Source organism: Centropristis striata, chromosome 16 (assembly GCF_030273125.1).
Source record: "Centropristis striata isolate RG_2023a ecotype Rhode Island chromosome 16, C.striata_1.0, whole genome shotgun sequence".
In the NCBI taxonomy this organism is placed as follows: domain Eukaryota; kingdom Metazoa; phylum Chordata; class Actinopteri; order Perciformes; family Serranidae; genus Centropristis; species Centropristis striata.
Window position 1 is genome coordinate 28,667,705 of NC_081532.1, and position 15,486 is coordinate 28,683,190.

Below are 15,486 nucleotides of genomic sequence, written 5' to 3' on the forward strand. Positions count from 1 at the left end.
TGAACTGAAAGAGAGACATTTGGCTGCTACTGAAGTGAGAAGATTTTTGAATTTGTAGCTTCTTTGCAAAAACATCCATATTTTTAGCATTGTCTCCTGTCATGGACAGACAGGAATTTAAATTGTAACTTGATGTGTCGTCGGATGCAGAGAACCATCCATCCTTTATCCTTAGCCCCTTACCAGTTACAGGTTTCCACACTATCACAGGGCTGACACATAGAGACCAGTGGTGGAAGAAGTATTCAGATCCTTTACTTCAGTAAAAGTACTAATACCACACTGTGAAATTACTCCACTACAAGTAAAAGTCCTGCATTCAAAACTAACTGAAGTAAAAGTACAAAAGTATCAGCATTAAAATGTACTTAAAGTATCAAAAGAAAAAGTACTCGTTTTGCAGAATGGATCCATTCAAACTGTTTTATATATTCTAAATATAATATAATATTATTATTATATATTGATTTAAGTAAGCAGCATTTTAATTTTCTCAAGGTAGGATGAATTTTATCTTCTTAACATACTGCGATGTAGTGGTTAGAGGGTCTCCCATAGTCCAAAAACGTGCACTTAGGTTTATTTGGTGACTTTAAATTGCCTGTAGGAGTGTATGAGAGCATGAATGATTGTCTGTCTCTATGTGTCAGCCCTGTGATAGTCTGGAGACCTGTCCAGGTGTACCTGCCTTTCACCCAATGTCTGCCGGGAACGGCTCCAGCCTCCCGTGAACTGAGTGCAGATAAGCGTTTAAGAATAATGAATGAATGTTAAATCTCGACTTGTAAAGTAACTAAAGCTGTCAGCTAAATGTAGTGATGTTAAAAGTGCAATATTCACCTCAAAATGTAGTGGAGTCGAAGTATAAAGTTACATAGAATGGCAATAGTAATCAAAATTCTACTTAAATACAGTACTTATTGACTTTCCACCACTGATAGAGATAGTCTGTGTTTTACCACTAGGCGGTAATTCTTGTTTAAAACTGACTTTATTGGTAATTTTAGAGTAAATATTCCTTTTGAAAATGAGCCGAGAACAGAGAAAAATGCACAGTTTAATTGCTTCATATTTGTTGGCGTGTTGAAATTCTAATTGCTGGGGTGAGTATTCAAGCTTAGCGGCTGAATAGACTCCCTGTCAGTGGGGAATGATCAAAACTCCTATCAAAGTATTGTAGACCATGCATCAAAGATAAATGTGTCTTTTAAATGTGTCTTTAAAGCTGCTATAAACAATGTTTTATAGTAGAAAAGGATCAAATGACTGAATGTGTGTTATGTGAAAGGAGCGATGAACCTACAGATAATTATCACCCTTCAGCTCTGGAACTTCAAAGCTTCTTTTCAGCTCTTTGTTTAGTTTTTTTATTCCCCAGATTAAAATAAATGCTCTTTTTTTAACATCTCATTTAGTCTTTAGAAACTCTAACTTGTATGTACTATTAAGCAGTAATTTTCAGATGCATCTCAATAAATTAGAATATGATGGAAAAGTAATTTTCCAGTAGTTCAAGTCAAAAAGCCCCAACCAAGTATTGAGTCATATAGGTGGACATACTTTTCAGAGGCCAACATTTACATATTAAACCTACTTTTTTGGTCTTTTGTAATATTCACATTTTTTGAGACACTGAACTTTAGGTCTTCATTAAATGTAAGCCATAATCATTATAATTAGAAGATATTAAATAAATTAAGACATGAAATGTTTAATTCTGTGTGTAATGGATCCATGTAATGTGTTATTTCCACTTTTTGAATTGAATTATTGACATAAATAAGCTTTTCTATGATGCAGTCATGGAATAAGTTATTAGACCACCGTTTTTGTTCAATTTCTTGTTCATTTTAATGCCTGATACAACTAAAGGTACATTTGTTTGGCCAAATATAATGATAACAACAAAACTAGCTCATAAGAGTTTAATTTAAGAGCTGATATCTAGACATTTTCCATGGTTTTCTTGATAATAACCAAAATCATTTTCAAGAAAACCATGAAAAATGGCTGATATCAGCTCTTAAATTAAACTCTTATGAGCTATTTTTGTTGTTATTATTATATGTGTCCAAACAAATATACCAGGCATTAAAATTAACAATAAACTGAAGGAAACAAGGGTGGTCTAATTTTTTTTTTCATGACTGTATTCTAATTTATTGAGAGCACCTGTAGATGTCTGTGTGTGTCTTCGCCACCACCAGCAGTGGGTGAGTGAGTGCTTCCTGCCATAGGAAGCGTTTAGTGGCCCCGGTCGCTGTCGTGCCTCTCTGCAGTGTGTTTATTGCAGCACAGGTCAGCTCTCAGCAGTCTATACTCCCTCAGCTTCCCCCGGTGCTCACGCCTCATTAACTCAACGCACTCAGCTTGTTTACAGCTGTTAATTACACACTGCAAAGCTGATATTGATGAGGACAATCAGCATGTATCCCAATTGAACTCTTATTTTCTGACTACATGCTAACTTGATAACATAGTGGCTTTCCAATCAGTTTGCTGTTAAAGAGATTGCACCGGGTATTGAAATTTTCCCTGAAACTGAACATCCAGCGAGCGAGTGCAGCAGCTGAGTGATCATCACTGACAGGGTGTGTGTGCTTGTGCGTGTGTGTGCTTTTGTGTGTATGTGTGTCTGTGTCTGTGTGTGTCTTTGTGTCTGTGTGTCTGTGTGTGTGTCTGTGTGTGTGAGCCTGTGTGTGTCTTTGTGTCTGTGTGTGTGTGAGCCTGTGTGTGTCTTTGTGTGTGTGTGTGTCTGTGTGCGTGTGTGTCCGTGTGCGTGTGTGTGAGCCTGTGTGTGCCCTTGTGCGTGTGTGAACCTGTGTGTGTGTGTGTGTGAGCCTGTGTGTGCCTTTGTGAATGTGTGTCTTTGTGTGCCTTTGTGTGTGTTTGTGCCTGTGAGTGCGTGTCTGTCTGTGTGTTTGTGTGTGTGTGTGTGTGTGTTTGCACGCGTGTGTGTGTCATTGTGTGCCTGTGTGTGTGTGTGCCTGTGTGTGTGTTTGTGTGTGTGTGTGTGTGTGTTTGTGTTTGCGCGTGTGTGTGTGTCTTTGTGTGCCTGTGTGTGTGTTTGCGCATGTGTGTGTGTGTGTGTGTGTGTGTGTGTGTGTGTGTTGCACTGTAACAGGCCTGATGTTATCTGTGTTTTCTCAAGAAGTAGGCTAATAAATGACGAGCAGCGACTGATCACTCATCATTATTGGATTCCACGTATCATTAAGAGCAGGAGATACAGTAAATGAGACTAATTAAGAGTGATGCATGCTTCTATTTTCTGCCTTCATTAATCTGACAGAAATCAAATCACTGGAATATTCCTTCAGGGAGTTATGTTATGGCTGTAATACTCATTGGGGAGTTGATCTTAATGATGTTTATGTTAATGTATACGGACTTAACGTGCTCTATTCACAATGATTCTGTGTTATATAATGATTATATTTTATGATGTTAATTATAGGGCTACAACTAATGATTGTTTTCATTAATGATTGATGTAAAATAGTCTGTAAAATGTCAGCAAATAGTAACAAATGCTTGTCACAACTTCTCAACACCCAAGAAGACGTCTTTAAATGTTTTATATTGTCAAACTAACAGAACAAAAACGCAACAATGTTCAGTTTAATATTGTAGAAGATGAGAAAAGACTGGAGTTCTTACATGAGAGACACTGAAACAAATGAAAAGTCGCCTTTTGTGTTCAAAAGAATGCATCAACGATTCATTGATTTTGACTATTGTTGATACATTTTGATTGACGGATCATTTCAGCTCTATTCTTCATGTTTGTGTTGCTCTTAACTGCACATTTAGGGATTTATGATGAGCCAAGTTACGAGGGACACATGCTTTTATTCTCTGCTGTCACTGATATGAGAAACCTCTTTTAGGTATTTATATTATATATGTAAAACTCATCAAGTAGTTGACAATTTATATTTATGTTAGTTTACCTACAGGGACTCAGTGTGTTATAAACTCTGAGTTTATAGTTGCTTTGAAGTGTTTTTCCTGTGGCTGTTTTCACCGTGTATGTGTGTGTGTGTGTGTGTGTGTGTTCCCTGCATAATGAGGACCAGTAGTGGAAAGTAACTAAGTACATTTACTCAAGTACTGTACTTGTATTTAAGTACAATTTTGATTAAGTTGTACTTGAGTATTTCCATTTTATGTAACTTTATACTTCTACCCCACTACATTTTGAGGCAAATACTGTAATTTTTACTCCACTACATTTAGCTGACAGCTTTAGTTACTTTTCAGGTTGAGATTTAACATAAAAAACACTTGTCTGAGTGGATCCATTCTGCATAACGAGTACTTTTACTTTTGATACTTTAAGTACATTTTGATGCTGATGCTTGTGTACTTTTACTTCAGAAAGTTTTGAATGCAGGACTTTTACTTGTAGTGGAGTAATTTCACAGTGTGGTATTAGTACTTTTACTGAAGTAAGGGATCTGAATACTTCTCCCACCACTGGAAAGGACCAGAACAAGTTTTTAACCAACAAAGACAGGTCCTCACTCCTTTAAAAGCCTGTTTAAGGGTTAAGTTCGGGTTACGGTTTATGTAAAGCTTAGGGTATGGGTTGGGGTTAGGCCTTTAGTTGTGATGGTTAGGGTTAGTGATGAATGCAGTGTGTCCTCACAAAGATAGAAATACGAAATACAAGGGTGTGTGTGTTCCAGGAGACGCCTACTGTAGTCAGCACCACCACAGAAGAGTTTTGAGTTCTTTGCCAGTTGTTACAGATTTAGCATCACAATCATGCACACTGCAGTCACAAAACTAGTGACTAGTGTGGAGTCTGAAGGTGGGTGTAGTCCGAACCAGCGCTCCATGGGGAGGACTAGTAGGAAGTAGGGAGGCAGCCATTGGCCCGTGCATTAAACACCAGAGCCCGACCGATGTGGGATTTCTGAGACAGATGCTGATACTGATTTCAGAGGGGAGAAATTGATCAATAACCGATATGGTGGCCGATATGTTCATTTGTTAATGGAATGACAATAGAATCTTCTTTATATGGATTGTGCACCGATTATTCACAACTGTGTGAATGCACCCAGACAGCTACTCTCTCAAACATAAAACTTTATTAAATAATATTAACAATGTTATGCATTATTATACAAACAATGTAATACATTGTCAGCCAGTCCTATAAATTATAACTGAGAGAATAAAGAATAAATAGGAATAAAATAACTAAATGAATAAACATAATTACTTCTCTGAGTCAGTCAATTGCTTAACATCACGTCAAGCAACATTTTATGCATTATATATTGTAAAAAAAAAGAAGTTTTTATAACTGCACATATCAGACAGCATATATGCCTTTGATATCAGCAGATAATATTTCACTTTGCTGGTGTGATCCCATTATATCACCGTATCTACTTCAAAAAACTGAAATTTTGAGTTTCGGGTGTTGTGAAGGTGAAGTTAAACTCTTGAATAAATTTGTTTTAGCCAGTTTTTTAAACCTTATATGCATTGCTTCTAGCCAACTATAATTAATTGTTTTATACTGTTTTAACTTTCCTGATTAATACCTTTGGTATATATGATTTGACCTTTATTTCTATAGGACCTATAGTTTTCTTGCATGTATTCAGGTATACATAGCACTGATTCTTCTTCTTCTCTCCTTTATTAAACGATCAATAAGTGAGCCCTGGAATACTCATTTTATAGATTTAGTGTAGGCTATATTATGTAAGCGGGATGTTGACAGTGATCAGATGATGTTTGTGTTGCTGGTGGGACTAAGCCGGAATTTATAGTTGTTGTTTTATTATTAATCACAATTTACAGTCTATAGCTGACTTTTTCAATATTACTACTACTGAACTGTTTGTATCTAATGACTTTTAAATGATTTAGTGGTGAGTTAACAGTCACACTTGGCTCTATCGCAGCTCTAAAGGACCTATTTTTCTTCTAGTTTGTCATCAGCTGTCTGTGAATTGTTACTAAGACTTGTTTGTACTTATTTTCCCTATGTTTTAAGCTCATTTTAGTGGCAAACTTGTTCATTTCTGGGATGGTGACCTTATTTTTGTAAGTGCTCTGTAGATCTGGTGTAAGTTTTGGTTATTTCCAGTGGGATGTTTTTGCTATGGACCAAAATAGACCTTTGTATTCCTTTAATGAAATTACAGGACATATTGCAGAAGAAAATACACGTGCATATATTTTTTCAGGTTAAAAAATAGCCGTGTGGGTTAAAAAAAAATCCCCTAGTGCTGATTGCGGACACAGTTTAGTCCCTGCAGGAATATTACAGAGCGTTATAGAGGGATGTCCCGGTGCAACGGCGAATGTGAATGCAGGCAGCGCATGAATATTATCTCCAGCATGCCACTTCGGAAGTAGGTCACCGCTCACCGATTTGTTCACCATGTCTCCAGCTACTGTGGGCTGTTTGGTCCGCGGATCGCTCCCCAGGTCGACAGCCCGACCGGGTACAAACTGACCAGCACAAACAGGACGGACGGGGATTTTTTCCCTTCTTCTTCGGAGGGGGATTTTCATTTCCCGACGGGACACGCAAGGTAATGATGAATCGCGGCTGTAATTCCCGTCACAGTTGGAGATGATAGGATCGGTGGGTAGCCTGCTTCTAACAACTCGGCTGTAACACGAGCTCCTAATGATATTGATATTAACTAGCAGCGCTTCAAACCTCAGATTGATCGAGGATGTTCGGATGTTTTAGACTCGTTTCCCCGCTGAGGAGCTTTTTTCACTTCTCATATCACAGCCCGCACTCCTGCTACGGCATGCTGTCAGATTAACACCACCATGGCCAACTACGAGCTCCAGTAGGCGAGTCTGTCTTTTTTTTCTCCCCCCTCTCTTCGCAATCCATGCACTAACGCTGCCTTTAAATGCATCTTTCTGCTCAGTATAATCCAGATCCATGAGTGGATGTGGGTGTGTTTGTAACTGCTGGTGCCTGAACCTGCATGGAGGTGAAGGGGAGGAGGTGGTGGTGGTGTTGGTGGCGGTGGAGGATGGTTAGTGTTGGTGGAGGATTGTAGAACTGCTGATTTGCTCCAGGAAAAGTGGACTCGTGGTGATATGCACTATCTGAAGCAGCACACCAGCAGCTTAGATTCCTGAGAGCTCCAGCCTCGGGGCTTTTTCTCTCATGATGACAGCTCTACACCATGACCGTCCTCTCAATGAGCCTGTGTGACAGCAGCCACCTCCTCTACCTAGACACATACACACCAAACTATACAGCGTGTTCACATGCCATCAGGAGGAGGGGCACGCTTATTTTTAAGTGGGTTTTGCGTGTCAATCAGGCTCCATATACTTTTAATTGCATTATGTTTTAAGGGTAGATTCTGTAATATGTGTATTTTTCACTGTCTTTCCATTTGATCTTCTAAATCAATGAGGTCACAACCCTAAAAAAGTAGGGCTGCCCCTTCTTAATTAGTTGACTAATTGGTTGTTTTGGTACTAAGATTTCCTCACTTCATTTTTTTTATTATTTTTATATGCTGAATGAGTTATTTGTGAGAAACTTATGAGCACATCTCTCTGGTTTGAAGTGATGCTTTTGCATGATTGCTTGTGGAGAAACTCAGTTTTTCGATCTTTGGATCATATCAATTTTTGGATTAGTCAACATAGTGTAGTGCAGCCTGAATAAAAAGGGCTCCCAGAATATAAATTAAGGAAAAATAAAAAGGATAATAAGGGGAGGTGTATATGTGTTACACAAAATTGTCTTCAAAATGTTGGCTAGTATTGGCTTGTTATGAATAAAATCACACACTAAACACTGTAAAATACTGGTAGAGATGAATCTGAATAGCAACAAGATGATAAAAAAACATATTTCTTGTACATAAAGTAACATTTTCTGACTTTTTCTAATAATTCCCCTTTCTTGTAAAATAAAGGAGACTTTTTACCTTGTTCAGGCCAATAAAAGATCTTAAAAAACACTCAACATGCAACGAGTGAAGGACAAATTGACACTGACAAGCCTAAAAAGGTTGCAAAACCCAAACTGAAAACTGTCTTATTTCACAAGAAAAAGGGGAATTATTAGATACATGTAAGAAAAATAAGCAAATGTATGTAAAACAAATATGTTTCTGGCGCCTCCAGTTAACTCAGAATCAGCTCTTAAACCTTCAGAGGTGTCACTGTCTTCAACACCTGTAGGTGTTCTTTACATTTAAAAAGGAAACAATCAATTTATATAGTTATATCATCTTTTTCTCAAAGTAATTAGAAATTGAATGTATTAAATTCTTTATAAAACTGTATTGATCCCACATGTGTGAAATCCACGTATTACAGCAGCTCATAGTCAAGAAGAGCAGATGAAAAAAGTGACAATAAAAAAGAAACAAGACATATTTATAATACAAATAAGTAAAGTAAAGAAAATTAAAAAAAACACCTTTTACTTGCACAGATATGCTCATGATGAATAATTGCACTGGTCGTTGTAATACTTGCATGGTGTGAAGCAATGGACTGGAAAAAAATGAATTAATAAATATAATTGCATCCAATGATTTAAATACACACAAGGTGTATACTATCAAATAGAAAAAATATGTATCTATATAAATATCTTTTTAAAAATATTTTTTATTATATATTTTTTCCAATTTCATAATGTTGATATAAAAAGTAAAAAAAAAATTAATTTAAAATAAATAAATAAATACAATTGCACCCAATGGTTTAAATACACACATGGTGTATAGTATTATAGAGGGAAAAAATATATAGTTCTATATCAATATCTTTTTAAATATATTTTTTATTATGTTTTTCCAATTGGACAATGTTAATAAATAAAATAATAAAAAGTAAATGAAGTATTAATTACAAAATAATAAATAAATAAATATTATTGTGCCCAATGGTTTAAATACACGCATTGTGTATAGTATTAAATAGAAAAAAACTCTATAAATATATATTTTTTTATTATATTGTTTTCTAATTTGACAATGTTAATACAAAAAGTCAATAAAATATTAATTACAAAAGAAGAAATAAATGTCGGAAGTGTGAAATGGAAAAAGACACGAGTATTTCAAAGTTTATATTTATTCCAAAACAAAACTTCCCAAAATAAAGCACCTGTGTGTGTGTTTGTGTGTCTGTGTGTGTATAAACAATGAGACCACAGTATTAATTTGAACCTGTTGTTTTATTAGCCGTGGTCAGTGTGGTGAAGGTCTAGTGGGGGAGAAATAATAATGCTCCTCGATGAGCTCCTGTCCTTCCATTGTGCATGCTTGTCTTATTCAAATGAAGCAACTTGATTTGATATCCGCAGACAGAAACTCAATGTGAGGCTCCTTCTGTCTTCTTGTTATCTTGAAATTAAATTTCTCTCTCATGGATTGCATTTCACGGTTCACCGAGTCATTCTGCAATAAGGGCAGACAGACAGACAGAGCTATGAGATGCTTTTTTTTTAAATGTCCGTCCAGAGAGTTGTGTCCACTCTGGAGTCTCTGTGGAACGAGTCATGATGTTAAAATGATGCAACAGATCGCAGCTTACAACAGGAACAAGGTGTGTTCAGGTTTTAGTGCAGAAGAAAAAAGGCTGTCTGTCTGCTCCTTGTAATTAAAGCACTTCAACATTAGGTTGTGGTTTTCCCAGCCCTTCATTAGGTGGTACATGACAGCTAGTTGTAAAAGAATAGCAGATTTGTTGCACACTTGGTGACGAGATGAAGTCGTGTTGAATACTCAAGTGCATGAATAAGCTGCTGGTTGAATCAATCTCTTGTTATTATGCAGTGCAGAAACAGTTTTTTAGCACAACTTGCGTGCGTTTTCCAGTCAACATCCTCTTTTTGATGCATGTCAGCTGACTGCAAATGGTTGAAGAATTAATTTTTTATGAATGTTACCAATATCATTCTGAAGGGATGGAACAGGAAATGGCATATTGGCAAACGGGCGTGTGGAACAGCAGCAGAAATCAGTTTGTATTCTGAACAAAGACACACACACACATACACACATGCACATGCACATGCACATGCACATCTTCTCCTCTTGACTGCCCCTTACAGAGTCATTTAAAGCCTAGTTGCAGCTATAAGTGGTTCACTTTAAAAACAGGGCACAAAAACACAGTTTAAACATGATGTGATGCACTTTGATTCGTCTAAAGAAAACATTACAAAAAGGGCATGAACATCATTTTTCCAATAGGCATATAAGAGCATCTCATATTGTAATCAGCTCCAGTCCATTATTGTCTATAGAGATACAGCATGGGGTCATTTTTGTCTTGAAGTTGGATTTTCCTGATGGCAGATAAAATCTTGTTTTTTACATGAAGTCTGGAATTAATTTGCGAGATGATGCATTTTCATTTATAAGAAAATAAAAGACTCTTGTTGATCAGGTCGCTGTGCTTTCAGGGTCGCGTCTCAGCACCTGTGGCTCAGAAAAGCCCCAAAACTGTTTCTCTCATATTAACTTTCAGTAAATTATTGGATTTGGAACATTTAAATATCATTTAGATGATATGTAAATCCCATGATACGATTTAATCCCGATACTTTAGTCACGATACGATATTATTTCGATTTTAAGCATTTTGCGATATGGTGAGTATTGCGATACAATATATTGTGATTTAACTGTTTAACTGCATTTTGTGTCCACAATATTAAATTCAGTCATAAATTGTTTTCCACGACGATGCTCGCTTTAAGCCTCACTGCTCTGAATTTTTTTTGACTGAAGCATAAAAGGAGCCAAACTTTGCAGTGTTATTTTGACAACTTCCCGACACGATATCCTGATGCACATGGTGCCAGATTCTTTAGATCTTCTAGTTTCATATGATATCAGTGTAAAATCAGCACACAATCCACAGAGAAAAGGTCTATTTACTTCATTATTTCGACCATCAGTAATTAAAATATTTCCATTCTAAAGTTGATGCTGATCTCAAAAATCTCATATTGGTTCATCTCTAAATTGTTTTCAGCGTTTCCACTATATTCATTTATTAGTAGCAGCCGGCTTAGGGCTGGGCGATATATTGATTTAAAAGATATATCGATATATTTTTAGATGTGATATGGAATTAGACCACATCACATATATATAGATATAGTTTAAAAAATATATTTTATATATAAATGCTCCATTACTAGGGTTTGTCATATTAAGTTCTTTTGTAATGTTCATGTAATGTAGTGTCATTTTTTTATACTTTCTAAATTGCTGATTGATATTTACACAACATCCAGGGGACAAATAACCCTTTACTCCCGCTGCTGAAAAAAATCCTAAAGGAATATATATATATATATATATATATATATATATATATATAATTAAACATTACACATTAAAGGCAGCATGCAGATCACTTTATAGATGAATTTAAGTACACCAGGTAGACATCTGAGCCAGCACATGCCACACAACAAATGAAAAATGTGGCCTCATAAGCAGCAGCTTGTTAAATCACTGTATTGATGGTACATGTGTCGGAGCTGAGATTCAGACTTAATCATTTCTGTGTTTGATTGTAAAAGCTCAATACTTTTTCTTGCTGGAGTCATTTATTCTATAAAAAACTCCCGTGCTGACTTAGTTCTTAGAGGTCAAGTGGCATAATTGTGTTTCGGGGCTGAAGGATGATCATCTCTTTATGCTGCACGCAGGAGTGTCATTGCATAAAGGTCACTGGCAGTTGAATCATCAGGAACTTTAAAGGTTTTCTCCTAAGTGAGGTGTTTTTTTTTTTGTGTCGAGAGAGCAGAGAGTGAAGTGCAGAGGATCGTAAAGCTTATTATGTGTCTTCTACTATAAAGTTGCTGGAGGTGCTTTGATGTGCTCGGCACAAGCCTGTTGACATGGAAACTGAAGAGGCTATTGTGCGACGAGTGATTCAAACCGCCAGTTTTGGTGAAATAAGGATCAATTCATGAGTCATTTGATCTTACTGTTTGTTTTTGTATCTCCAAATGTTGGAGAGTGATTCATTAATTTCAAACTTCACAGTGATTTAAAGGAGTTCCCTGCCCTTTTTATTTTTTTTTAGTTTTTACCTTATTGAAATATGCACTCCCTCGATAGTCTGCAGCTACAGTCTGTAACTACAGCTCAAATTAAATTGGTGCGGTATTACAGATCCAAATCACTTCTAAAAGCTTCCATCATATCAAACACTAAATACATCACCTAAACGCCTCATCTGTGCTGCTCTGTGCTGCTGTGTTTCAGCGCTGAGTGGGTGAATGCTTGTAATATCGAGCTCCTGGTGGATTGTGTGAGTCATTAATGTGCTTCAACATGAGTTCAAGCAGCTGAAAATGGTCTTCATTGATACCGAGGTTGTTTTTTTAAAATTCTAGTCTAAAATTCTAGTCCTGTATCGAAACAAACAGCAAAATGAATTAATATGGCAGATACACTACCGGTCAAAAGTTTTAGAACACCCCAATTTTTCCAGTTTTTTATTGAAATTCAAGCAGTTCAAGTCAAATGAACAGCTTGAAAGGGTACAAAGGTAAGTGGTGAACTGCCAGAGGTAAATAAAAAAAGGTAAGCTTAACCAAAACTGAAAAATAATGTACATTTCAGAATTATACAAGTAGGCCTTTTTCAGGGAACAAGAAATGGGTTAACAACTTAACTCTACTCTACTCTTGAGCTATTTTGTCCATTTTTGAATTCTTTTCATGTCTTTGTAAGTCATTTTGTGTCTTTTTTTGGTCATTTTGTGTCTTTTTTTAGTCCTTTAGTCCAACATAAAATGTGATTTTGAATCTTTTTTTTTACTTTCAAAACACTATCATGCTCAATAAAGAATTTTAAATGTTGCAAATGTGCATTAGTTTCAGAGTACACTGAGACATTAAACTGCATAATTTTCAATTAAATTCTGGAAAAGTTGGTGTGTTCTAAAACACTAGTGTATATAATGTTAGCATTTTCACTGCCCGTAAACAAGCTTTATACTAAATAGTAATGTTGGAGCCTATTTTGATTCAGAGTTAGGAGAATATTGTAGAATTTCCCAAACTGAAATAAGGTTCCAATCCAACTACCGGTACATGGCCGACCACTAGAGCTGGGGGGAAATCGATACAGTATAGTATCGCGATATTTTGGTGGCAATGTTATATCGATTCATGGCCGCCAAGTATCGATATTTAGAGTTCCAATGGCCGGCAGCCCTTCAGCATTTTCTGGAGACTGTAGCGGGTTGACTTTTAGGGAGATACTGGAGATACTGGTATCATATCAAACTAGAAGATCTAAGGAATATCCTGTGTGCCAGGATATCGTGTCGGGTAGTTGTCGAAATAACGCTGCAAAGTTTGGCTGTTTTTGATGTTTCATTCAAAGAAATTCAGATCAGTGAAGCTTAAAGTTGTGGAAAGTTTGATAAAATGCTGCAGTTGTTGTCGTCCAACATGTTTGATATCAGTTCAGTTCAGTTTGACTGAATACTTTGTTGGTCAGTCTGTGGCTTTGACTCTCATTGTGGAGAAATAAAAAGACTGAAGTGAGATGAATAGACTGAGAATTTTCTCTTATTTGACAAAACAGTTCTTGATTGAAATTCATTTTGTGGACACAAAATGCAGTTTAACAGTTAAATTGCAATATATTGTATCGCAAAATGCTTAAAATCACAATAATATCGTATCGTGACTCAAGTATCGGGATAAAACCGTATCGTGGGGCCTCTGCTGATTCACTCCTCTACTTACCACCTTGGTGAGACTCTGGTTTCTTAGAGACAGAGGTGCAGCTTGTGAACAGGCGAGGAAGGTATTTGCTTTAGGCCTCAAGCTGTTAGAGGCCCTCCGAGGTAGGGCTGTGCCATATCTTGTTGTTCACGCTAATACCGGTATATTTTTTTATATGATTACAAAAAAAAGCATATTGTGGTAATCGCAACATTCCTACTTCTTGACGTAGTGACGTAACATCAAGTTATTGCATTCAAAACTTACTGAAGTAAAAATACAAAAGTATCAGCATCAAAATGTACTTAAAGTATCAAAAGTAAAAGTACTCGTTATGCAGAATGGACCCATTCAAAATGTTTTATGTATTGTTATTTTTGATGCATTTATGTAAGCAGCATTTTACTGTCGTCAAGGTAACCACTCATTTTAACTACTTAATATACTTTTATGTGGTTAAATTTATAAAAAAAAATGTTTAATCATGTTTTGGATGTTAAATTAGGTTGTGAAAAGTAACAAAAACTGATTAAAAAAAAACAATATTTGCCTTTTAAATGTGATAAAGTAGAAATATAAAGGTGCATAAATGAAATAGGCAAGTTAAATAGACCTACTTCAAAACTACAGTACTTGAGTATATGTACTTAGTTACATTCCACCACTGACATTAGCAGTAATATTTTTATTATTTTCTATTTCTTCTGTTTTGTGTCAAGTGTACATTTTTTGTATTTGGCTGCTGTCGAGATTTGCACTTTACACTACAGTTTGTGGTTGATTTTTATTTATACAATCAAATTATATTTTCTATCCATTTTTCATTTTTTTGTCATTTCTTCAAGAATATCGTTTTTGCAAAAATACCCTGAAATATAGTGATATTCTTTTAGGGCCATATCGCCCACCCCTACTCTAAGGGCTGACAAAAAGTGTTTTAAATAAAGTCCTTATATGGCGTCCCCACAACCCTGTCCACCTTAAACAACCAATGAACAATTTGCAGTGACATCTCAGTAGGAAACCTCCCTAAAAAGGCCCCACGACATTCAGTCACTGCATGATTAACGTAACCTTAACCTTCTTAAAGTTGGAGTTGAGAGTCAGTGAAGGAAAATGAAGAGGAGTTATCTGTCTGGAAGTGAAAAAAGAGGGCAAGATGAAAAAAAGTAAGAAAAAAAAAAAGGAAAGCGAGACAATGGCACGTGGAGCAGATGATGACGATTAAGTGTAACAGTAAATAACTGAGAAAGGCCGTGCTTGCAATAATTATTTTTAATGCTCTTAACTCAAGATCACAAGTTAATTATATTGTTATCTTGAGAAAACAAGCTTTTTTATCCTGACATAATAGGATCATTCTCCTGTTATCATAAGAAAACAAATGGTCTTTTTGGTCTTCACGATGGCTCATTCCAGGTTTGATGATCAAATTTGTCCCAACGGCTTTGCTGACCCACAGTGGTTGGAAATATATGGGGTAACTTTTGTGTCTTTATTACAGAATCAAAAATAATAGATTTAAGAGCAAAACACACTCAAACAATGTTTTATTGCAACTACAATACATTAAAAATGTATTATTGCAGATCAAAAGTTTTTCTCTCAGATCTATTCTGTTTGATTATGTAATAAAGACACTAACGTTACTTCATACAAACATGCCAAAGACAGAATTCATGCACTGTGTAAACAGAAAGATTATATTCTACATAAATAACATATTTAACCTATTTAACATGCTCTTATTTTTT

General features: G+C 36.0%; 1 protein-coding gene across 1 annotated transcript in view; it reads left to right on the top strand.

Annotated features, from left to right (window-relative positions):
• Positions 1–15,486, top strand: part of bahd1 (bromo adjacent homology domain containing 1) — a 48,507-nt gene that overhangs the window by 16,363 nt on the left and 16,658 nt on the right. The gene's annotated exons all lie outside the window — the stretch shown is intronic.